The 25979-nt window shown below is 41.4% G+C and overlaps 1 long non-coding RNA gene across 12 annotated transcripts in view; it reads right to left on the bottom strand.

Annotated features, from left to right (window-relative positions):
• Positions 1–1245: 1245 nt before the first annotated feature.
• LOC108445578 overlaps positions 1246–25979 on the bottom strand; it is a 46192-nt gene continuing 21458 nt past the window's right edge. For 6 of the 12 annotated variants that reach the window (XR_001860488.1, XR_001860481.1, XR_001860485.1 and 3 more), the window contains 2 exons: positions 3364–20907; positions 1246–2761 (listed from right to left, as the gene is read on the bottom strand). This is a non-coding gene — a long non-coding RNA (uncharacterized LOC108445578). The remainder of the gene's footprint in view (positions 2762–3363; positions 20908–25979) is intronic. The other 6 variants (XR_001860484.1, XR_001860483.1, XR_001860491.1 and 3 more) reach the window with 4 other exon arrangements.

Genomic DNA, 25979 nt, shown 5'->3' with positions numbered 1-25979 from the left:
TTAGCCAGATCTTTAACTTTCATTTCTTTTGAAGCTCTTAGCTTAAATCTAAATGGTGAGACAGGTTACATTTACCTGTACATGCTGGGGTGGCCCTTCCTTGTCTTCTGCTCTGCATCTGGATCTGCTTCCCGGAGAAGTCACAATATTAGCAGGAACGACAGTGCCTGCTTGAGTTTATCTTGCTAGGATGGTACAGAAGATACACCTAAACTCCAGAGCTGGGAAGGGCTCTGGACCCCACAAGCTCAAGGTTGAAATCTTTTGTTTTCTGCAGTGTCTTCAAACAGAAGTTTATTTTGAGTTTCTGTATAAAGCAAGTAGAAAGTCATCCTAACAAACACAGAAGATTATGAATCTGGCAGAGCACAACGTAGATTAAAATGGTTTTAATCATTACCCCCTGTTTTAATTACTACTTGACACATTATCTCTATTGTCCTTCTACAAGTCTGTCTTTTGAATGAAATATTAAAGGCGAGTTACAGCTGAAAATATATGCAGTCTAGAAAGAAAATGGCTTTGAACTATTTGAAATGATTTATTGTCCACATTTCTTTATGAATATTTATTTGCCATAGTGAAAGCAATTCAATAAAGAGAAAACATGAGGACCAGTTAACTGAACATTTGCATACTCTAACAGTTAAAAAAAGGGAAAGAAAAATAGTATGCTGCATTAGAATGGTGTTAATGTTTGGTTTCCCTGTTTCCTGTTTCATTAATATGCAAGATTCAGATCCTGATGAGGAGATATATAAATAGCCTACAAATAAGTGTCCCCAGCCTTTATATATTCCCATTCAGAAGGAAATAAACATGTTTGTAGAGGGATTTTCCAAGGCCAGGGTGGAGTCTATCATTTTGTCTCCATACTGCTTCAGGTAGCTGGCTGTAAATCTTGCTTTTTGCAACAATTGTACGTAATCAAAGTCCTCACCTTGTCAGGACCAGAGGTCACTCATTCCCTGGCACTCCTCAGAGGAGCAGCAGGCATACCTGGCTATCAAAAGGAGACACAAGCACACTGATTATTTTAGTGCTTATGCATGGCTATGTGCACCAAAACCAAGACCACACACACAGCAGTGATGCTTCTTCCCTTCGATCCTCAGTGGAGGAACAGAGGTTTTCATTGTATGCGCTCTCATTTCTCCCTGCTTGAATTAATTTCATCGACCAAAAAGCACTATGTGTTAGACTTGGAATGAACTTTGTTCCTTAGAGCTTCTTAGTGATATTCTGATACCCAGTCACAGATGGGGCCTTGACAGATTTTGTACTGATTTTCGTGATTCCTTTTCTCTTCTTTTTTTTTTTTTTTTGAAGCAGGATTGTTGCTGCTTGAGAATTCACATGCAAATGGAGACGTTCACTGGCACTGTTTCACAAGGCAGCTTGGTTGGTTGGTTTTTAGAGCTGATAAACTGAATAGTATATCAAAGAGTACTTGGAAAAGGATGATCTTAATATATAACAGTTCTTGAGAAGGATGGTTACAGTAGTAAAACAGACTTTGGACAAATACATAATTCTCTATGCATCAATATTCTTCTGAGCAAGAATGATAATAATAGTATTTATTTATAGTAATAATTAGCATTATTATCTACCTGAAAGCTAGCTATGAGGCTAAATCATTAATATTTTCAAATTATTTCACAGTCCTTAACTAGAATTTGCCCTGAGAGTACTAAATATAATCATTTTCTCTGTATGCCAATTTCATTTTTCTTTGGGAAAAACACACTTAATGTGTTGTTCTCTTTATATTTTTCTACATAAAACATTTTAAAATTCTAGCCGTTAAGCTTTTCTAGAAGTTAATAACAGAAAAATTTGACATTATTGCATTTATTGCTTATTTCTTCCTCTTTTGTCATAGTATTTTATCCCCACATAGATATCATGATATCGTTATCGTCTGGGAGCTTGTTACTGCTTGTACAAATACAGAAGTGGAGACCTACACTTGCTGTTTATTTCCTTGCCTGAATTTGGAGTTGACAATGTAAACACACATTGGTTCTCTGGAGTCAGAGATCTCTTGATGTACCACTTTAAACATATTGTGTGTACCAGAGAGTTTCTTTAAGTTGCACACTGTTAGATGCTACCCCATAGTACATGCCTGGATATATTTGTAGGTATCTCAGATGTTATTTTTTTTTTCTTCTGCAGTTTACCAGGTTCTGCATTTATTGGCAAATGTGTATCAGTTACTCACAACTGAAGATAACAACTAAAGGAAATGGATCTGGGTGTCTGTTGGATAGCTAGACTCCAATGGCTGAAATCTACATCTACCAACATAAAAGCCACAGGATATGACACTGGTATCTTGTGGTTCCAATCAGCCTCCTGGTATTATAGCAGTACTTTTATTTAACTGTGTTTCTACTGAGTTCAGCGTGCTCAGCCACGCTGGCTGTTTTACATAGCATCTGCACTGTATATTGTGGTAATTGAAAACTCAATACAGCCTGGAGGCACTAGCACAACAGGACAGAAGTGGGCTGGGGCATAACTCAGAAGAATAAGGCAGGCAGGCAGCAGCAAGCAGGGACGAGCCAGCCCCAACACGTCTCCAGCAGCAGTCGAGCTGGGTCAGGCATCCGGCAGCTGGAGGTCCCGTGGTGTATGGCAGCTCTGAGAGCAGCAAACACGCAGTGCAGTGCATGGGAGGAGTGGATGTCCCTCCATCTGCCATCGTGGGGCTGTCATCTGGAAGCACAGACAGTAGGCAGAGTCCAAGGCTCACCTGGAAAATTACATGGACAGATCAAAACCAGATTCATGGCCACGCACGTCACTGACAGCTCCCATCCTGCACATGCCCAGCCCTTCCCAGGGTGGTTCCCGTTCCTAAAATGTCATCTAGGCATTAACAGAGAATAGGTCAGATATTTTTTATAGTGTTTCGGAAGTGTAACATATATCAACAAATGTCACTTGCTACTTGAATGCTCATAATTAGAATCAAGACAAATTACGTAAATTAAATGACTGGAGTAAACCACAGCATTTCGTCCTATTAGCCTATGTAGAAAGAAAAAAATGCCTTGAGTGTAAAAAAGAGAAAAGAAATAATGAAAAAACAACTTGTGGCATGAAGAAGATAAATATTTCTTGCCTGTCCTCTTGGCTCTATCTATGAAGATTTTGTCCAACAACCTCAGCCAAAACTATTTAGTGAGTGATTTGTGTGTCTGGCTGATGGAAGGTCCAGTTGTCTCAGGGGCAGCCTTGCAGGGTTTCCAGGAAGCAGACAAGTAGGTCTCAGCAGTGGGAGTCACGAGCTTTTCATGTCAGTAGCACACCTCAGTTGATGGGATGGTTTGAAGGAGTTAGATGTGGCCCTACCTTGTAGCAGCACCCCCAGAAAGTTGCTGATGTTAGATTGTCTCCACAGACTGAAGATCTACAGCTTTCCATGAGTCATTTGGCGAGGAAGGAAGGTGGACTAGTCCAGGAAACTTAGGCTGTAGGGCTGTAAAATTGAGAGAGGTTGAAACATTCCACCCTTTGGGGTTCTCCCTTGAAAGTATATTTGTATGAGATATTAAACCACCCAGTATGTCTTTACAAACACATTTAAAAGCACCCTGAGGAGCAGATCACACCAGTTCCTGCCCTCCCTGGTGTTCTGGCTTTGCTCTCCACTCTGCTCCAATTTCCCAGCCACAGCAGTTCAAGCTCCCGGCCTCCTGCTCCAAGCTGGGGAAATGCCGTGCCGAGCTCTGCAGGACACCCCACACCATGTCACAGGGCTTCACCACCATGGGCTCTGTGCCACCTCTTATCCCCAAGCTCTGCCCTCCAAATGCCAGTGGCCTCTGAGGCACAGGTACAGAGGGTAGGAGCGGGAATCCGGGTATGTGTTCATGTTTTCATCTCCAAACTTTCTGCTTGAAGTGAAGCCATTTAGGGCTCTATTCAGTCTCTGCATTAGGGGTGTGATCATGTATATTTTCTGCTCAAGGCACAGTGTTAATTAATCATTATTTCTAAAGTTCTTTTAAATTCTCAGACAGTGGCATCCATTATTTTCCTCTGACTCTTCTCTTACCTTTTTCTTCTTCTATTTAGTATAAGGAGTCATCAGTGGTGAACTGATTATAAGAAACTAATATACATCATCAGTTCAGTAGTAGGACACACTCCTTAAATCATCTAAGAGAAATACTTTTAATTAAGCAAATGTCCTACTCAATTCACTGTGGACAATCTCATCATAATGGATATTATTTCTGCATGCTAAATCTTAATCTTCATCAATACTGAATGCACAACACAAAACCATTATAAAAAAAAAAGTAGGCTTACTGTAATATTGCCATTTTGAAGCTGCCAGCTTTTATATTCATTAATATGATGACAACAGATTCCTGGCTAACGAATTTTACTACAGATCAGAATTTTTATCAGATATGTATATGAGATCAAATCTATGCTAGCCTATTATTTGCAGTTTTTATTAAAAAGTTAAATTGGGATTATTATAAACTCTCTTCAGGTTCCTTAATAAAAGAAAATGAAAGTTAAAATCTAATGAGATTTCCTGGAAGCATTTTAAAAGGCTGCAACAGCAGTAAAGTCAGCAGGCACCACACAGTGAATGGAAGTATTTACCGACCAGAAGATGAATGCCTCTTCACCCAGAGTCTGACGGGTTTACTTTATATGGATTTTGAGAGACAGGGAGAGAAGGAGAAAGCAAGAAAAACTCCAAGTCAATGCTCTCCTAATCTAAGACATCATATTGCTTCCTGATCAAAGCTTTCAAATTCTGGTGTAAACTGACTTCTTGCTCTTGTGACCAAAATCTCCTCTCTTTTCCCCCCTCCCTCCATCTGTTCAGGCTTGGGTTGGGAAGTCCCTACTGCAAAGGAAGAAAGCCTGATCCCTATTGCTTCAGCTGTGGAGTTGAAACCCATTAATATTTCTCTGGCAGGTACCCTGACCCTGGTGCCCTTGAACATGCTCAAAAAAACATAGGGTATTCCTGAGCCTTTGTCCCTGAGAGGATTAACAGGGTTGCCCTGGAGCCAGCCTGAAGGTGCTTTAATAGGTAATAGGGGTGGGCTTCACAGCCAACTTCAAGTTTCGCCTCGGGCTGCCCCTGCTCAACAACACAGATGCAGCCATTGGAATTAGGGGATAAAGCATGGCTCTGTGTGCGAGTTAGAGCGTGAATCCTCAGAATCTGGTGGAGGGTATCTCCAAACATATCCTTCCCCCACCAGGACAGGCATCGAAATCGAGGGTACAGGGACTGGAGACCTGTGATGCTTCTGCCACTGACTACTTCTCTGACCTAGAGAGTTGGTTATGTAAGCTGCCTCTCCCTCTCTCTATTTTTCTTTCCTCTCTGGCCTCTCTTATGGCTTATAAATTGTCTGAAGGAGAGACTGCAGCACTCTCTGTGGTTTTGCTGTGCTTAGCATAAGTAGGTCCTGTGGCTATATCATGGTAAAAGTAAATAAATAGATAATAGTGGTAACAACAGTTATCTTTTTGTGTGTGAACAATAGGTTCCTAATGGAGAAGCCTCTTCTCTAACTTTTTTTATCTGCAAGTAAAGGTCTCTCTTTCCTCACTCAGCTGGAGAAGATACTGCTTTTGTAAATCAGATAAAACTTATGTAAAGTGGAACACATCTTTGATTATGCTGAATACTATCCTGTCTGTAATTTACCCTTGCTGCTGCAAAGGACACAACATGGTTAAGCTAAGAAATGATAGACCGAACATTATGTGTCAGGATGGTAAAAGATTTTTCCTACCTAAATAGGAAACAATCATCAAAAAACAGTGCAAATACACAAGAAAATGTTTGAACATATTATAAACAAGCCACCTCGCTGTTGCCTTATATTGATTTTGCTTTCCTTGCTCAGATTCCTGCAGATACTTCTCCCGTAGCCTACAATATTTATTTTTAAAAAACTACAAACTGTCATGATTTTTTAATGATGTGAATATCCTTCCTCTATGAGTTTATATATACTGTTACCTGCTCAGTCTGTCACCTCTTCTGTGTATCCCTGGGTGAGTCCAGTTCCTCCCAGTGACATTTCTCAAATTGTAGATCTGTGCAGTGCATTTTCCTGGAGCTGTTAAAAGCATTGCTACTTTACTTAATGACAGTGTTTAGCAGTAGCAGCTATCACTCACTATTTGGTATACACCAGGTTCTCTGCACAGGGGCAGAGGGGTCATTATCCCAATTCTACAGACCAGAGAAACTAGGTGTTGCATTTGGCAGCAATTAGCCCAGAACATGCTGCAGAATGGGAAAAGGACAAAACACAACTTCAGCTCACATTTTATTCTTTAGTGTGTTGCTGCTTTTGTTTCCTCCAATATTCCCAGTTGTGCTGTGCCCTCCCAACAGCATTTCAGAGAATGATCACAGTAGAGCCAAGTGCTTTTGCAATAACACATTCACATACTGCAGCAAACAATGCAAGTAACTTTCCTAATTTTTGACTTTGCCATGTATGGTGTTTAGTAACTTCTACCATGTCTCTGATGATTTCTGGGTCTGCTGCCAATAACATGATACATTCCTAGCCAAATTAGCATGTGATATTTTGTGCTCATACTCCAGTGGTAAGGTCTGTTTGTTGTCTCCGTATAGATGTATTTTTGACAGGAAGAGCAATTCTATAAGCCCAGGATGAAAAGCCCATCAATTGAATTGGTACCACATTACCATGGCAACAATATAATGCTAATGAAATTGTGACTGTTGAACCTGTTTTATGGAACTCTACAAAATGGGCTTCATAAAAGGAGAAATCTTGTTGATTAGTAAATGTTTCAAAGCATGATGAAAACCTGAGAACCACATGTGCTGAGACATACTAACCATGTTATCATCATCATTTAAGATAATACATTGCTCTTTGTGTGAGCAATAATGCTCTCAAAAAATAAAATTATATGAGAAAATCTGTGTTTCTCCAGGTTTTAACATGCACCACAGAAAGACCTGCTCACCTCTCTGCCCTGGTTCACTGGATCAGTTGGCATAGGTGTGTATTGAGTCATGCAGTTTTTGTTGCTTATTTAATCTCTCTCAGAATCTATAAAATTTACTGCTACTGCAGCTGTGATAAACACCTTTCTGTAAGAAAAATGTGGCTTAGTTTATATAAAGTTATTCCACAAAAACATATCCTTTTATATTGAACCCTACACGGAGAAGGTGTGATAGTAGGAATGCACTCTTCACTTCCCACCTCCCTTCTTCTTGGCCCATTTGGCAGCTTCCTGCCATATAGACTCCCAGCACAGAGGAGAGAGCCACCCCCCAGAGGGACAGCTCTCATCCCTCAGCATAGCAGTTCTTGCTGGAGGCAGGGTTTGATATTATGCCTGCTTTTAAACAAAAAAATGCTGAGCACTGGAATTTCCCGGTCGGTCATGTCTCTGGACAGGCTTCTGGAGAGCTGCCTCACCTCTAAGTGTCTGGGGCTTCTGCATCGAGGTTTCTACAGCAGGATTTAATTTTTAGATAGATAATAGATAGATAATAGGTAATATTCCTCTTTGTTTTCAAACCTTGGAAATAACAGTGTGTCTCACCCCATGGAGTCCATCTCCTAATTTGCCAGGTAAATCAGAACAGAAAAGCAGGTGTGCCAGCAAGCATTGAGCTCAGTGAGGCAAGGGGGCTATGAACGTGCATTTACTGTGTTGTGTTGTCTAGGTATTTAGTAGAGACAACTGGGGGGAACACTGCTCATTTTAGTGAAGTCCTGATCTACATGGCACAGAAGTCAGCAGAAATCTTCATGACATTAGATTTAATGGGCTTTAAATCAGGGCTTTAAAGGGCTGTTTCTGAAAGCTCCATGTTTGATCCTATTTGGAAAAGGAAGCCCTGTCTAGCATTTCATTATTTCCATGGTTTTTGGGAAAGCAACACACTGAATTTCTGAGTTGATAGAAATATAATGTAATGTAATTTCACTTAATATATATTTTGCATTGGCTGACAGTTTTATTAAGCAGAAGCAATAATCATCATTATTCAGTGTAATAACCATCTCATTAGAAATGGTCTAATTTTCCCTAATTTTAATTTACCTCTCAAACTAAGCTGTTCTAAAATTACTGAGGTGCCTACAGTTCAGTTTCATAAGACTTCAGCAGAAACATAAGTCTTCAGAAAGCAACTACTGACTTACTGCTGCTAAAATAGTGGTATGCCAGACCTGAGAGAAAAGGAAGTACAGAAAATTCAGATTAGGGAATTGCTATATCACTTTTTATTTCCTTACTGTCTTGGAAGTAGCACTTCCATTTTGCACAATGATAAATTGTATGGTTGCCTTCAAGCCCTGCATGCACTACCCTTTAATAAAGGACCTGGCTAGGGATCACACCAGAGAGTCCTGGTAAGGGGGAGCTGACAAGCAGAAATATTTCTTGGAGAGACAGAGAAGGAGATGAAGACACTGATCAAGTTTCATTACCATCCAATGAAAATAGGATGTAAACTGTGACATCCTGGCAGATTATATATGTCAGGCAAGCAGATGTGAGCAGAAAAATGTAGATGCTAAACCTTACCTAATAGGCTTACTCTGTGGATTATTCTCAATGAGCAAGGCTATATTAAGTGTTGCCCTGTATGTAGCTATAGTTAATATACAGGATATAAGAAACATGCATTCATAAGTGAATCTGGGGACATTCCCAGCTGTGCTGAAGTTAATGCTCTTTGATATACCTTGGAGCATCCTAAAAGCACTTTGAGTGTCATATACTTCTACAGATATCATAAACAGCATTATGGCATTTATATAGCTTTAGTTCCAAAATTTCAAAGGGCACTCTGTTTTCTCTAAAAATGTGCTCAAAAAATTCTACACTTAAACAGCACTTGTGCATGCAAACTGCTATAGCAGCTCAGCTCCTTGATTTGGTTGTGCCAGTTCCAAAAACACGTTTGATCAAAAGCATTTTGTTGCAATCATAGAGGTAAGTAACCTCATATGAACAAGGAAGCACTTTTCAGGTTATATTATAAAATAGACAAATTGTCTAAAGGTTTTGTTTATCATCAGATGTTATTCTGTGTATTTCCGAGTCATAAAAAATAACTTTTTTGGTTTGCTGGGGGTTTTTTAATGTTCCCCTAAAACAACACAGAAAAGGCAGTCTCTCCCATGGAAGTGCTCTACTTATAAAATCTCTTCTCTTTGAAATGCTGAGCCTTTTCCAGCTGTAGTATTCTTTGCTCAGCTATAAGAACACAAAGTACAGCAGTGAAAAGCATTACTCTATTATCCCAAGATAATTTGATCGTCTGTAAATGTATTTTCCTGCCTGTGGTTCCAGACATTATGCTCTCATTTGAAGTAATGATTTGCAGTTATTTATACAATTCAAGTTAGCCCACACTGGTTTCACCCTGAACATTTACCTGCATGGTACAAACATGGCTTATTTGTAGTTGTACAAGCTAGATTAGATGGGTGATTTTTGCAAGCCACACTCAATCAGCAGTGCAATGGGTGCCTACTGTAGACAGCCAGCTCCTGCAGGAAGTGGTGCAGTGACTCACAGGCGGCTGTCTCCTGCCCACATCAGTGTTATCACAACCATACATCAGCATGAGTCTGCTGGAGATGTTGAATTTTAAGTTCTGATATAAAACCATAGCTCTGATCTGATGTGGTCAGTAAATACAGCAGGCCACTTTCCAGAAGTACTTACCCTGCTTTTCTTTTTTGGCCTCTGTGTGGGATGTGAAAACTCACCTTAAATTCCTCTTGCATTTCTGGAGTTTATCATACCATTCCCCCCAAAGCTGTAAACAAAGTGGTCCAGTGCTAACTGAATAGTTGTTTCACCTCTGATGCACCCACATTTCAGGGTTATACCATTTTTTTGTAGAATTTGTAATGTTAGTGAGTGTGGACACAAGGCTTTGGTTTTGCATGGGCTCAGAGTTCACCTCCCTTACTCTCACTTGGGAGCCTGTGTTGAGAATGGATTTACATGAGACGATAGTAATTTACTCCTGGCTCCTAACTGGTCAGCAATGGATGGAGCACTCTGTGGTGCTGCCAAAAAGAAAGTCTCATTTCAATCCCTGGTGAGCCTCCTCTGGGAGCCCGGGGTGAATTCAGAGGAGCCATGCACTGGTAACATCCATTGAGCTGCTTGCTCTTGTGGGCGTGAAAATGCTCAGCAACACAAAAGACATAAAATATGATTTTCACTGTCTTTTTCCACTATCATACATTCCTGAGTATCACCCTGATTCATATTCGATACTGGGGAAAATATTAATGTCAAGGGAGTGAATTGCAGAAGGGTGCAGTCCTGACTTGGGGTGGTCAGCAGCCAAGCCAGGAACTTCCACCTCTGCCTTCCTGCTTCTCTTATCTTCAGTTGGAGTGGCTCCCAGAGTGTGTCTGAAAGTGTGTGTGAAAGTTACAGTTCAAATAAAACAAGGGGGGACAGTAAACAGTCAGAAATTATTGTGTTTCTCCTCTCATTTGTTCATGGTATCTTGGATTCTGTTGTGACAATTCAGCAAGTTTCTTTAAAATAAAATTTTTAAAAACCCAAACAAATATTTGGAATACTACTTCTGTTTTGCCAAAAATCTTTAAAGTCTTTTATTTTGAGAGAAAAATTAATATAAACTTGTCTTTCCAGGACACAGTATCATTTAAGAACAGCAGCACTTTTTAAAGTGTAAGAATCCCAGTTTACCATCCTGATGTTGGTTTATGATAACATTTATGACATTAATATAATGGATTATGACCTTTCTTGGCTTGTCTGACTGACAGTTATTCATATATAACACAGTACTTATCACCTTGGTCCTTCCATAATAATAATCCCTTCAATTTTCTGAGCTGTGTCATCAAAACATGGACTCATAAGTGTTGATCTCATCTGTGGGAGAGTAGCACTAGGAGCTCCTTTTGAGCTTTATGTCACCTAAAATCTAGAGCGAAATTGAAGACCAGTTGCAGAAAAATACCCTGTCTCTAACTTTATCACACAGTCTGCATAATGGCCTTTATGATTTTAAATGATTTACTGAGTCCTGTCAAAATGCTGTGCCTTTCTGTGGTGGAAGGTATTGAAGTTCAGAAATGCCATTATTCTGTACAAGTGGAGCGATCTTGAGGAAATACACAAGAGATGGTGTTCTACAATTACTTACCTTGACCTTCCTTTTTTTTTTTTTTTTTTGCTCTTTAATCTCCTCAGGATAGACAGAATAAAATATATTTTCTTCAATATTTAGGGTGAAACTTTGCTGTGCCATTTGTACTTGCTTTCCTCGTGCCCATTTTTACTAAACAGGGTGTCAAGGTATTTCTTTTTTAGATTAGCAGTTTCACATGAATCGTTTGTAAAAGGTGGACGAGGAAAGTGAAAATTTTGTATGTTTCCAAGGACTGATCACTTAGCAAATTCTAATGATGTTTGGGTGGATAAGGGGTCGCTCAGAAGTCCTGGATTAGACACCAAGGTCTGTCACAGTCCTGGTCTGTAACTGTGTTCCTCCCCTGTTTGCACTGAGCCTTCCAGTCTGCTCAGGGGGCACCAAGGCGTTCCCTACCAACCTCTGAGCATGGGAGTCAGGCTGGGGCTGGTGCTGTGGCAAGCAAAAGATGTTCATGCTGCAGGATCGGGTCTGCTACAACAAGCTGATGGTTCAACTCTATCCAAACAAACCTGGGAATTGCGTGAAACACCCCACACCAGCAAAGCAGGAGTGGAAGCAGGAGCTTCCCGTGCATGGAGATGACACCTGCATCTCCCTGAACATGGCAGGCTGTGAGTACAGCCACAACAGCATGCAGTCTTTACATAGTACCAGATGTTCTCATGCATGTAAGGATCCTTCAAACAATGAATGTTAAAAAGAAACATTATGTCTTTAAGCCAGCTGAACAATTCCGTATGCCATTTAGCCACACAGAGACAGGACATTCCCATTCACAATGGGGCTCTGCTTCCACAGACACACAGGCCTGCCTCTCCTGGGAATGCTGAGGCTCTCCAGCCCTCACTGTTTCCCTGGGGCTGTGCACCACTATCATTCTGGCACAAACGTCCCATCTACAGGAATGTCAAGTTCAAGTGAGGACAAGCCTATAGAACAGCAAGGCAGCCCTGGCACACACCTGTGACTACACCGATACCTCTGTCTTCTCCCCGGTATTTTGTCAAGAATGTGGCGTGCTAACTTTTTTTGTTTCTAATTATTTTTTTTAAAATAAACCAGCACTGTGACAGGGTAGCTGCATGCAAGGTAGGAGTAATGCTGTTCTGTGGGCAGAACAGAGGTGCTCTGGTGCTCAGCTGTCACCTTCTGAAGCTGCCTTCAACATTCTGAGTGAAAACGGTTCGTCAGCGACAGATCCTGGGCTGGCCTTTCAGGCTGGGTGCTGATGAGCAGCCATTTTTCTATCCCTGGGCCTGGTGATTAGTTTTATTCAGCTGAGAGACAAGTACTTGGGCATTTGTCACTGTTTCTTTGAAAAATGTGTGCATGTTTTCTTGGGCTATAAAATGGGACGTATGGGAGCTGGATTCCGTCTTTCATTAGATCTTGGAAATTGTGTCCTCCTGAGACAACTAATTATCATGATGTTCTTGGCTGCTAATGTTTGATTTCAGATTTCAGTGGCAACAGACTTGGCAACACAGATTTTGTGAGGATGGTCTAATGGTTGATGTTATTACCCATGGCCTCTACACAGTTTTCTTCAACCCCTCAGCTTTTGCAGAGTTCCCTTAGGCACGCAGACAAGTCCTGTGGTTTCTGTCCATGTCTTAGATCTCTCTTTGAAAATTAAATATAATAGCATTTTCCTGTTTCACAGGACAGGTGCAGTACAGATTGTACCTCAGCAGAGGCCAGGCAGCACTGCTGCAATCCTCTGCCACCCCAGCTCCATGATGGAGAAGTTGCTCTGCAAAGCTTTTCTTAGATCCTTCCACAGTTTAAGGCAAAATCATTTACAGTAGAAATTTGTCAAATGAACATATTTCTATTTGTTTACTTTCATTTTGCCCACTGCAGATACCTGCAGGCTGTACACACCTTTATCTTTGGAAAGGACATCAGTGGAAAAAGGCTACGTGAGCTATTTGATGTAGGCTCATGTGTGAGGTATAGCCCCTCAGCTGGTGTCTTCCACATGTGACCATTTCCAAACTAGACCCTTCCAAAATCGATGTGATATACAGCAAAACCACACACTTCTAACCTATGAATACAATCCAGAGATATAATCTAGACTGTTTGCTTTGCTTTTATTACCTCAATTATATTCATAATCTTATATAAGAATTCATGGCTAGAAAACAGTGTTAGTTACAACTCCAAAAAAATGTTACGCCTCTCTCAGAGGGAGACCCAAGCAAAATACAAAATATCTGTTGAGTACAGTTATACAGTAGATAACACATCCTCTGTGAGGAAGAACACATGCTTTCCTTCAGTATCCTTTACACAATAACAGAGGGCTGAATTTTCCAGGGGAATGGAGAGGACAAACCTATTTCAGAACACCGAAAGGCTAGTGACATTTTATAGATGCATTTGGTAGTACTGCTGCAAATAAGCAGTTGTGTGTGTAGGAGCTCACTTAAGTGGTCATTTGTGATTTGAACTCACAAAAGGCATATCACAAACCTGTTTGAAACAGATGTGCTCCTACCCTCCATTTAAAATAAAATTAGTCGATGGTCTTAATTTAGGTAACCTTTGCAGTCACTAATCATGATCACATATACAATCACACACTTTTTAAGCATGGATGAAAGGAATTAGATAGAAGAAAAGAATGAAGATAAAAAGAATATACCACTACAATGTTTGATATTCCTTCCAGATAGCTCATTCACATTTAAATGGAATGACAAAAGGCAAAACATTAAATGTAGTATTGCCTATTTTCACTTGATACAGCTAGGAGTCTAATTCAAACACTCTGGGATTGAACCTTGTTTTCATACCTGCCGGACAAACTTTTGTTAATTAAAACAAAAATACAAGCAGGAGAGCTGAATAATTGAAGGTAAATTTATCCTATCTATCCGATTTACTCATGGCATGCTTTTTTATACTTTTTATACTTTTTATCCCATGTTATCTTAATGCAGTGCTTTTTTCAGAATCCCTTATTTCTGCCATCAATTCAAGCACACTGATCCATTTCCACACACCCAGCATTCACCTCCAATGCTCTGACTTTCAAACCGTATCTTTTGCAGACCACCAGGCAGGAATTTGCAGAAGACTGGCTGAAAGACACTTATTGTGCAACTAATAAGGAAGGTTGAAATACCATTAACATTCTGACTTATGCTTTAAAATGTCATGAAATTCAGAATTACGGCTCTGCCTTGCATCCCCGGTTGCACAATCGCTCTGAAGTACTGCCGACGCTGCCGTGCGATCGCAGGCTGCCTGCAGCAGCTGAGCCACACAGGCACTTTGGACCACTACAGCTTTTTGCTCAGGCTCCTGATGGCTTTCCTGGGAGATGATCACCATTAAGGCTACAGAAGAAAGCACTAAGCTAAAAGTTTAAGCTCTGGATTTCTCTGATAGTTTTACTTCAGCCCCTCACATACCACTGTCTTTGAAGCCATAGGAACTCCCTCCCTGTTCAAATATTTAGTTTTGGCCTCAAAGTTACACTTGCCCTTAAATTATTATCAGCTCACAAGGGCAAAGTAAAATGCCTAAAAGTGAATATTTTATCAATCAGCTTCAAAACTTGAAGAGAAAACATATCTACCATTTCATACTGTTCCTTTAAATCACTGGTTTGAAAGGATTTGGTGAGAGGGTATCGCATCTATATGATGGGACCGAGAATTTTCAGTTGATACATGGTTGGTGTGATGGAATCTTAAGATCTGCTGTATGGATGGGAGTATAAAGTTTGAAAATTAAGATCCAAAGAAGCTGCATGAGAAAAATCCTTATGATTAAAAATTGAAGAACATTGATCTACATTATTGACTGACAATTGTAAATCTTTCATTTTACAGGAGAGCTGCTTCCTAATTTGCACACAAAAGTCTTCAAAACCATTGGCTACTTTCTGTACAGGTTTTAAAAATATATTTAACTGGATATGGCATAAATATTGTTTGCATGTTGATTATGGGGCTAGACTAAGCAATACCAGCATTAGAAAAAAAAAGCCCATATATTCCCGTGGAATTGCTTACAGAGCCAACAGCCAGCCTGAAGGGAGCTGCTCTTATGACAAATGTCCATGCATGATGTAAACCTCCTTTTTGGTGATGGTGTAGTAATTTCCACTGCAAGAGGGTATTACATTTTTAATTGATTCCTAGCAGCAAAATCTGTAACATTCACTGATATGTGTCCATTTCACACGGTTATTGAATTTTGACATATCTTGTTAGATGTTATGATGAGACAGATTTTTTTTCTTTGCACAGATTGATGTCTATTGATATTACATTAGTTCATCAAGGTTACAAATCACACTGCATTGCACTACATTTCACATTTTCTGTATCATGACAAGAGGTTTATAATATTCACTCTGGGACATATAAAGTGCCTTCTACCCATCCCTTGGATAAATAATTTAAGAAATTGTTGGGAAATCATACCTAATTAGTAGGATCTGCACTCAATAAGTGCCCTTTGATTTAAATTGTATTTGTATTTTGATAGGTATTGATTTTAGGAGTAGGAGAGATGAATAATACATTTTGCATTTCTCCACTGTTCACAGCAATAATCTGACAGAAATAATGGAGGAACACTCCAGGAAGCAGCCTCTTTGGGGACCTGCATGCCTTTCCCTAGGAAGCCCATGGGACAGTTAAAGGCACTCCTCTGTGGAATGGCCTGATCCCCTTTTCTCCCATTGATTTGCTGCATAATCCTGGACAAATCACTCAGCCTCTCAAAGCCTCTCCTTTTCCATCGGCAAAATGGAAACAGAATGGTTCCTCATCAGTTCACAGATGGCCACAAGACCTATGGAGAAAAGTAACAGATACATCCAAGTGGGTATTAGAGACATCCTAACTGGCACTGCCACATGGAGCACGGAGCCAGCAAGTGAGGCTTCCTGTGGGCACAGGAGAGTGTGGTTCCCCACAGCAGACCTGTGTACCTCTGAGAGCAGTGTGGCAGAGCTGGGCAGCATGCAGCACACACAGAACACACCCTGCCAGGCTCCTTCTGCACTCAGTTCTGCCAGCAGGAGTGTTCTGACTGGTTTGGCAACTCACTTTCCTGGGTGAATTGATACAAGACTAATTTGGTTTTCTTTGGATGCTAATCCCTCAGATTGCGAAGAGGGAACAAGGTGAGGTTGTACCATGCAGATAACCTGGGTAACAGGCTGCTATCTTCCCGAGGCAGTGCAGCTCAGCATGCAGGCAGGCAGGCTGCTTGCACGAGTGGCCAGGGGTGAGGAATGCAGACAGACAAAAACACCTCTGAGACTGAAAACAAATCAGAATATATAGGTATTTACAAACACCGATTTCCACCACCCCAGCAACTGTAACAAATGTAGACTTTATGAGATAACCATAATTAGAGAAAAGCTTTATTTTTTGGTTTGGTTTTTTTTCACCCAGTATGCCAGCTCTGATTTGAAAGGAACACCATAGGTTCGACTGTGCAACACAATAAACCATGGCATCAAAGCAAGCATCAAAGTGGCCCCTCGGCTGCTGGCAAACAGTACAGTCATAAGAAAAGAGACAATGAAAATACAATAAGTAGAAATAGTGCTTTTTTCCCATAACATAAACACCATAGACATTCTTTTAATACAAAGAGAAGCAGGATCCAATGTGACAGCTTTATATTTGCCAAGTATCATGGGAGAACTGTAAAATACATCCTCCCCAAACCAAGCCAAAGGAGCAGAACGAGCCAAGATGTTCTCGTCAGAACAAAGACATCCCTTTTCTTAGGTCTCAGACAGTTAGCAGGATTAATTTTGCTTTTTATTTATTTAAATCATCATCTCTGTCTCCTGTTAGCTCCAGCAAGATGTGCCAAAATATCTATTAGTGCCTGTCTACACAGGTGCAGTCCACTGCACCAAAATCACTTTATGGTCTTCAAATAAGTGAAATTATATTTAAGACTTTTTTTGAATATATAACTTAAAAAAACATTCTCAAGTAGACAACTGAGAGCCAGGACTGTGCAACTCTGATGCAGAGGGATTGCTGTCACATGGAAGAGCAGACGGCTCGTATGTGTTTGAATCCTCAGCCTCTCACAGGGGGAGATTCAAATAATGCGTAGTGGGCTTCTTTGTGATGCTTTTCCTTCTCTCTTTTTTCAGTTAATATTTTACAATCTTTTGGAAGTATTACCTGTACATTAAGGCCTATATTCATATAATCATGAGTGACATGCAACTTTTGTGTCTTGCCCTCTACTTTCAGGCAGATTTAGAGAAATTGAGGCCTGACAACCCACAGCCGAGGTGCACAGGAGCAAACAGCTGAAAGCATAAGGATGGGGCTGCTTGAACATATTTTTTCCCTTTTCTCATTAAAGTTTCATCTGAAGAATTTTTGTGGGAGCGTTAGCCAGTAAAACAGCACCCGTCAGTTTTAAGTTCCCAAGCAGCAGTGGCACAGGGGAGAACAAGTGTCAGATACACACAATCTTTCTTCTTATGCCTGCTGTACCCTCCCAGGTGCAGTAATTCACCCTCTTCTGTATCTTTTCATAAGAGACAAGCTATATTAATTATCCTGAAGTATTTTTAAAGAAGATGAATATTGGAGAAGTTCTTACTTATTTCACAAGACATTCTACTTTCCATGTAAAATGTAATGATTTTCCATGTAAAATTAATGAATGTAATAAGTTTCATTTTAAGGCAGGTCCCTCCTGGGTAACCCCTCTAGTAAAGTCTGCTTCCAGGTGAAGCCAACATGAGAACCATATTTGCTTTTATGAATGCTGAAATGGCCCATGAATCTCAAATAGTATTGCACCCTCTGTTTTATAAATATTTTATGTGTTTTTCTTCAGTAAATACATATATTTTGCTTTTTGAATCTCAGGGCACCTTTTGAGCTGTGTGGCTCTTAGAATGTTAATAGAGAAGTAGCAACATGAAACCGAAAATAAATGCTTTTAACAAACAGGGAAAGTCTGTATTTCACCAAGGAAAGTGTGGTTTAAAATAAAACAGACTCCTGCAACGTCTAAATCCTGCATATTTTCTGCAGAGCATGCCACAGCTATTGACATGCTGTTGGTTTTATATGTCCCAGGATGCATGAATTATTACTGTCATTTGACATTTTATATTCCTAGTTCCATAGCCTATAGCAACACTTACCAGCAGCTGTGGTAGACTATACCAGACCTCTGGCAATGCCTCTTATTGATCAAGCACTGCTCAGTGTTTGCTTGCTCAGTAATGCAAAGACATCCTAATTCTCTAAGACAGAAAACCCACAAGTTACTGCGTTTGGGATTTCTAGTCCTTTCAAGAGACTCAAGACACGAAACACAGATTACAGATACCTTCTCCCCCATTGGGAGGCACACTGAGTTATCTCACAAGCTGTAGGTACTACAAAAGAAAGCACATTGTGTGGTAATACTAGAGAGAAAAGCTGGCTGGATGCTAACTAATAGTGCTAATTTACAAACTGGTAATGAAAGGGACCTCACAAATGAGAGAAGTGTTCTGCTGAGAGTCAATGGACTTGCACTGCCAGGTTTATTAACTTCTTTAAAAAGGACCTATACAAAGTAATACAGCGACCCCAGTAGCAGAAAAACTCTGTCAAAGGTGTTGGTGCTTATGAGTTGAACGAAAGTTGCCCAGCGTTTACTTAGGTGGAATTCCCCGAAGACAGCAAGAGCCTGAGTTCATGTAAATAATAAAATAGAAATTGCAGATCACAGGGCAGCAGAAGATACCATGACTGTCCATGAAAAGACCCAGTGCAGTAGCGACTGGTTACTGGGTCTAGCAAACGCATCTCCCAACACCCTCTTGAGTCAAAGGAAAGCTGACCTACCCTTGGCATGGGAAAAGTCCTGTCAGGCACTGCAGCTCACCACAGCAGTATATCAACCTCAGCCCCTGCCTCGAGGAGCTGGTTTATCACCTGCTCCCTTCTCCTAATCCACACTCTCCCCTCCCTTTGGTACCTCCTCTGATCTCTCCTCCTTCCAGGGAGCAGCCATGGCCCCAGCGTGGCTGTCCAGCACAGCCCTCTGCATTGAATGGGTCAGCAGGGAACAGAGGCTGTGTCCATGCACTGCCCAAGGAGCTCCTCAGTGAGTCACCCATGTGGGAGCATGATGGCCAAGCCCTGACAGTAATATGCTCCATGTCTGCATGCTCTTCCTGCCCCAGCAAGGGCCCTGTACAGGGGCAGCCAGGAGCCAGCTCTGACGCACACCTGGGACCTCTGTGAAAGTTGTGATGAAGCCAAGGTAAGGGACATGCTCAGCTTGGCCAGCCTAAACCAGAAAATTTGTGTAAGACCAGCTTGGCTTTTGCCAAGACTCACAGCTGCCCTTCCTCAGGGTCTAGGGGGAGCATCCTGGCCCTGCACCCTGCACAGGTCACAGCTCACACTCAGGGCACCAGTGCCCACATATTCCCAGGGCTAATTGCTCAGGGACTGAAACACTCTAGTAACAGCCCATCCACATTTGCCTGGATAAGGATCAGCTTTGATGTGGTTCTTGCGTGGTGAGCGTCCATCCCAGCCTGCAGCAATACCCTATCCCAGCTGGTACTGACTCCCCATGTGGGGAGAGGGCCTGAGGGTCTTCTCTGGATATGGAGACCCATTGGACCCAACTCTCAGGGTGATGCAGATCTTGAATCTGACTCCTGCAGCCCAACCCCATCAGATTGTGACTTTGCTCCTCTCTTTGGCTGCAGAGACAGTGGCTGCAGCACCCTCCTGGCATTCTCTGCTGGTCTTCAGCTGCTTTTTCTGCAGCTATTGCTTTTTGTTCCCCAGCTTTGAACGCAAGAGTAAGCCTGAAGCATGGCAACGGGGTTTTCTGCTTGCATTGCACCTTTCTGTTCACTCTCTCCCACTGTCTGATCCTTCTGCTTCCCTTTCCTGTCCCACCAGTGTTACTCCCACACAAGGAGCCCCCAGCATCTTTGTTTCCTGGTTGCATCTCTTGGAAAGCATCATTGGGTCATGAACCATTTCTCCAAACACTGACTGCATCTGCTGCCTTAGCACAATGATGGAGTTGCTTATACAGTCCAAACTTCCTACAGTGAAAAGCCCCATTTTTTCAACTTATCCAGTGATTTTTTATGATCACTTGAAATACAGCAGCACAGCTCTGTGCCTGTAACATCTTCAGAGCCACTTAACAGCACAGACAGAGAGCACGATTCCAGTTGAGCACAGAAGGTGACTTCTGGTGCTGGAGCACTTCATCACTGGGGTAAGATGGGCTGGTGAGGGAGGCAGCATTTGACTTGCAAAGCCTCTTTCTTTGACATCCTAAGAGGGCAGCATGGCTGCACGTGAGTTAAACTCTTGCCAGCAAACAAAAACGTTTTGCTTTGCCAAAATGTTACAATGGTGATTTTGTTCCTGTCTTTTGAAGAGATGAGATTTAATCGACAGATCCTGTCAGCTCCTCAGCCAGCTTGAAGAGAGCTGATTAATGACAAAGACCATTGGCATTCATGCAGTCCCACCTCCTTGAATGCATAGTTCCTCTTTGGTTGACTGCTCCCAGGGAGAAACCATTTTTCTGCCTTACTCCTGGAAATGATGGAAGGTGCAAACTTCAGGCTAAATGCTGTTCTTCTCTGCTTCACGAGGCTCAGCCCGCTGGCCTCACATTCCTGTGGTCAAATCTGGCAGAGCAAACATCTGGAACATGCAAACAAACCCCCAAATTCAGACACCTGGTCATAACAAGGACAGGGAGGGTGTTTTCTGCTGCAGTTCATCATTGCTAGGGTGGGAAGAGTCACATTCTAAGCAGGACAGTCGGAGAGACTGCTACAGGCACTGGTGGGACAGGGCATACTCAGAAATGGCACAGACTGCAGGGCCAAAAGCAGCCTTTGGTGCTTCATGACAGTGCAATGTGTACGCAGGTATTCAGGTTTAGAAATATATATACACACACACTTACACACATGCTCAGCTACACATCGTACGTATGTGTACGTACAGGCACACATGATGGTAGCCCTACATTTTCAGTGCATTTTCCAGGGCATCATATGCATCTGTGCAAAAAGATCACAACTCCTGCAGATAATTTATCAGCTGAAATGGGAATTTTACAGCCGTCCAAATCCTTACTTTTGAATCTTTCAGCGGGTTTTTTTTGCAATTTGGGAAGTCTAATTTTGACTTATTGACATCAGTGCACTTTACTCAGTGAGGACTATCTCCTACCATGGTTTCCTCTGAACCCTCATATGAGGAAACAGAATTATTCCATTTATGCAAACACCAGATGTAGTGGTTTTAACAAAATCAAATGCCTTTAAATAAAATACTTCATATAATTTGATTTATTTGTAGTCTTGCTTCTAAGATTAAAAATATCTACTGTCTTCCCATGATCAATAATCCAATTTTTAAGGGGCTGTTACTTTCATTATAAACATATAAAAGCAATCCAAGCTACTAAAATCCTGTATACAGACACATTGTAAAAGCCAAACTACTTTTTACCCAGCAGGCAAAAAAAGAGACATAAACAGGTCTGAATTGTTGCAGGCATAAATATTTTAGACAGACTAGAAAAACCTTTGGGAATTTGAGACCGTAATTAAGCCCCTTTGCAGACCATTCAGTAAACCACAGCCTGAAGGACCCTGTGGTGGGTCCCAGTTGAGTGAGACATTGAAAGGGTGTAAAAGGCAGCACACCCACTTCGCCCAGGGGCTGTTCACCTGTTACTGTACACAGGTCACAAAGTCAAGAATGGCTTCATAAATGTGCCACAAGCATTCCATGCTCCTGTGTGCAACGTGGGGTGCTTCAGCTGACAGAAGAAAACAGAGAAGACGAGTTTCTCCTTTGTCTGCAGTCAGCTGATCTTTCTTCTTCTGTTTCCACCTCTTTCTGCCCACCTCCTTCATCCCTCATCCAAGCTCTGTAAGCTTCCTATTATTCCATATGATTTTAAATCAATTTGTGTTAAACTATTACTGTTCTAGATGCTCTTTCGCTCTTCCTGTTGCTCAGTAGGAAGTAGACTTAGTGGTGCCACCCTAACTAATGAAAGTTTATTTAAGAACAGCTCAAACCCATTAAAAATTAGCAGCTTGATCCCACAGATCTGTACTCAAGCCATCAACCTCCAGCCTGGATTGATCACTGTGGTGTCCAAGAAAGTGCTCTTGGCAGATCCCACACTGTCTCAGATGCATCTTTACATACATTAGTTGCATTAAATAAATCATTATCACTGCACCAAACTACCTTCTGGCCTCATTACATGTTGAAATCTCAGGACCTGCTTGGGACTACTCTGCACTGCTGATATCTGTGACAGTGCCATCCACGGAGTCACCCCGAGCCAGACACTGCAGTCAGGCTCACGCAGCAGCTTGGAAGCACAACAGTATTTTTAACATCCCAGAAACAGTTACTGCATCATCTCTCTTTATGGCTTTCCTGGAATATTCTTTTTATTCTCTGGTTTGTACAAAGCACTGTGTCTAGGACCTTAACTCTGCCTGCTCAGACCCGATGGGTTATTCCTGCCCTGTGAAGAACGCATGGACTTCCTCTTGAACATGATTTTAAAACTGTGTTGATGATGAGGAGAGCAAAGCACAAATTCTGATCAGAGCATTTATCAGATCTCTACTCTTTGTGTGACGGTAGACAATGTTTCTGATTACCAGAGAACAAGTGTACTGGTCTCTCCAAAACACAAAATGAAGATTTACAGAAGATACGCTCTTTACTTTTTCCAGCCTGAGTCTAGAATTCATTCTCGACAGGTTGGAAATGCCAAGCCAAACTCTTTGAAATCTTTTCTTAACCTAGCTTTTTATGAAGGCTGAATCTCATTGACAGGTCTGCTTTTACTATCAGTAGTAGGGCAAAACTCCTCAGGTTGCTCTTTCACAAGGACGCTATTAGTTTACTCCATATTGAAGTTTATTAGGCTTTGGCTTTTTATAAGGCAGCAGCAAGTAATTGCATGGAACACGTGTTTTCATTGTCCCCATCTGTAATTTTAAGAGGGTACAATGAGAGCAGAGATAGTGTATAAACACCTTACAAAAATAATCTTTGGGCTTGGATAAGGATGCATTGATTTCAGTCATCTGGTTATCACCAAAACTTTATGTGAAAGCACTGAATGTATGTTTTATTTTAAACACTTAGCTCCTCTAAATCACAATCACTGATTTTTTTTTTCTTTTTGACAGTAGCAAGAAACATCAGCTAGCTCTCCTCTTAGAAAAAAAAAAAAAAAATAAGAAGAGGACCTACAGCCCAGTGTGTGGCCAGACAGGACATTACTTCATCTTTTGCCAGTTTGGTAAACAGTAAGCCTTATGAGATTTAGCTGGGAACTGCTGCTTACTCATGTTCCTTGTAGAGCTCGGGCTGTCTGAACATGGATGAACATCAGACAGTGCCTCTGACCAGCAGCAGCAGCTCATTAGGGCGGCCATGGGGCACATGAGCCTCTGCATTCTCTTACTTTTCATTCCCTTGTCTCCTTTTGCTTCTGTTTTCTTTCTGCTTTTTCCCCCCCATTTCTTCTCTTTGTCTGCTATTTCCAGTCATTCCTGTCTGCCCTGTTCCTATTCTATCTTTTCCCTTTGCTCAGGTGTTCTGTCCCTCTCCTCTGCTCCCTTCAGGAGAGGAGAAGGGGGTACTGCTGTAATTTGGTGTTGATTTCTTACCTAGCCTGGGGTAAGCAGCCAAAATGTAAGGAAACAACAGCTATTTTGTTTGAAAAATGTCACAGGTCCTTTAGGGCCCTGATTCAATCCCTCCAAAAAAATTAATCAATTGCAATTTTTAATAGGCATCAGATCACAACTCAAGGTACCATTCCTTAAATGCAATAATGAGTCAGCTCATTCTAGAAGTTGCCGCATTTGGAAAACATTTTGCCAGTTATTCATGAACAATTCTACAAAATTAATCACAACCATTATTTAGTGAGCTCTGTCACATCAACTTTGCCATTATTCAATCCCCTTGTTCTTACATACCTATTCAAACCGTGAAAATAAAGACTTCTATTTACTTAAGCACATCTTTCTAAACATCTTTAAAATGCAGTAAACTCTTGGTTTTTTGCCTTAAGTCACACAAAGGACGAGACAATAAGAGCTAACAAGAGTTCTCACAAGAACACTAGAGAGATGATAATGCTACTATCACATTTTTAATATGAGATAGGGTTCTGCACCTCAGATTTAATGCACACAGAATAGTTGCAAGTACAATGGCTTTTGGATAATGACATCTAGAAGCATGAAATTACAAGTGTACTGACAGGTTTTTCTGTGCTTCCTTATAGCACAGAAGCTGCTGCTCTTTGTCCCCCACATCCCTTGTGTCAGAAGCAGCCCAATACTAATAAATCTTGAACACACTTTTGAGATTCATAGCAAGGGCTGCAACACCTGGGTGGAATTTATAAACATGTCTTAAAATTGTTTCTGCATCATGCTAGAGCACAGACACAGAAGGAAAGGTCTCTTTGCCCTGTTACTTGGCATCATAAATGAAAATAACTTCCTCCCTCTGCCTGGGATGTGATCTCTGATATGCACAGTTCTAGCTGGACGTGAAGGGGGCAGGTTCCCAGCTCTTGCTGGAGCAGCCGTGGACAGAACTGCATGTCCCTTGCGACTAGTAGAGATGGGGCAGCCCTGCAATGCTGCCTTCTAGCTCACTTGGGGAACCAAAGATCTTTTTAGGACACTTGCTGTAAGTATTTATGAGTATTTATGTAAGGTAGCAGCAGGGCTTTAAAATCTGGCAGTGCCTAGACTTCACAGGCCTCAAATCTGCTACACAATTAAGATTTGGGGTTAAATTTCTTTTTAGGCATTTACATAACCTCAGAAAGTGCTTTACTCAGAGCTGTCAGTCAGAGAAGTTCCAGCATAATTTCTAAAACATTAGCGAGTTTCACACCCAATGTACAGCAATCTGTTTGGATCCAAAAACTAGAACATGCTGTAGTAAACAGGTTTTTTTCCTGATCTCATTTCATGTAATTGGGCAGGAAAACGGAGGTATCAGGGGCTTGAATCCTTCCTGGAAGAACAGCGCTGGGCAGAGAGGGTGCTGCATGGGTTACAGTACTGGACTGTGACTCCTCAGCTCATCAGACCAATTCCCTCTACCTTTCTTCACTCACTTGGTAATCTGATGTCCCCAGCTTTTCACTGAGCAGCAAGTTAACCCAGAGAACTGCAGGGATTTATTTAATGCAACAAAAGCTTTTGTCTTGTGACTATCAAGTTTAAGTCATTGTATGGATAGATCCTCTGGAAATCATACTCAGACTTCCAGAGCTTTAAAGTAGCTATTTGGAATCCATCAGTAGAAAGATTGGAAGTTCCTAAAGAGAGAGGTCCTTAGCTGCTGTTTCTTTAACCAAGACTCCTCTCTCTTATGATTTCCAGTGAGTTCCTGCTCTCATATTCCAAAGGTAATACTAAATTTCTGGAGGGAAAAAAAAAAAAAAATCACTAAACTTTTAAGATTATATTAGCATAAATATTTACCATAGAAAATAATTTACTGGCTTCCTCAGTTTCCTTCCATGGACACCCTCTTACACCACACTGTGCTCTATGCATACGCAAGAGGAAATCCAAGGCGAAAAGCCCAGGGCCGTGCTGATGCCCTGGGCGCCATCCTTTGAGCCGGGCAGGGAGGAGCCGTGCTGCCCCGGGAGCTCTGCACAGCCTCCCGGCAAGGCCGGCTGCCGCCGC

The sequence above is a fragment of the Corvus brachyrhynchos genome, unplaced genomic scaffold (assembly GCF_000691975.1).
Source record: "Corvus brachyrhynchos isolate BGI_N302 unplaced genomic scaffold, ASM69197v1 scaffold101, whole genome shotgun sequence".
Taxonomy (NCBI): Eukaryota; Metazoa; Chordata; class Aves; order Passeriformes; family Corvidae; genus Corvus; species Corvus brachyrhynchos.
Note: the sequence above shows the minus strand (reverse complement) of the source record. Positions and strands in the feature narration are given on the sequence as shown.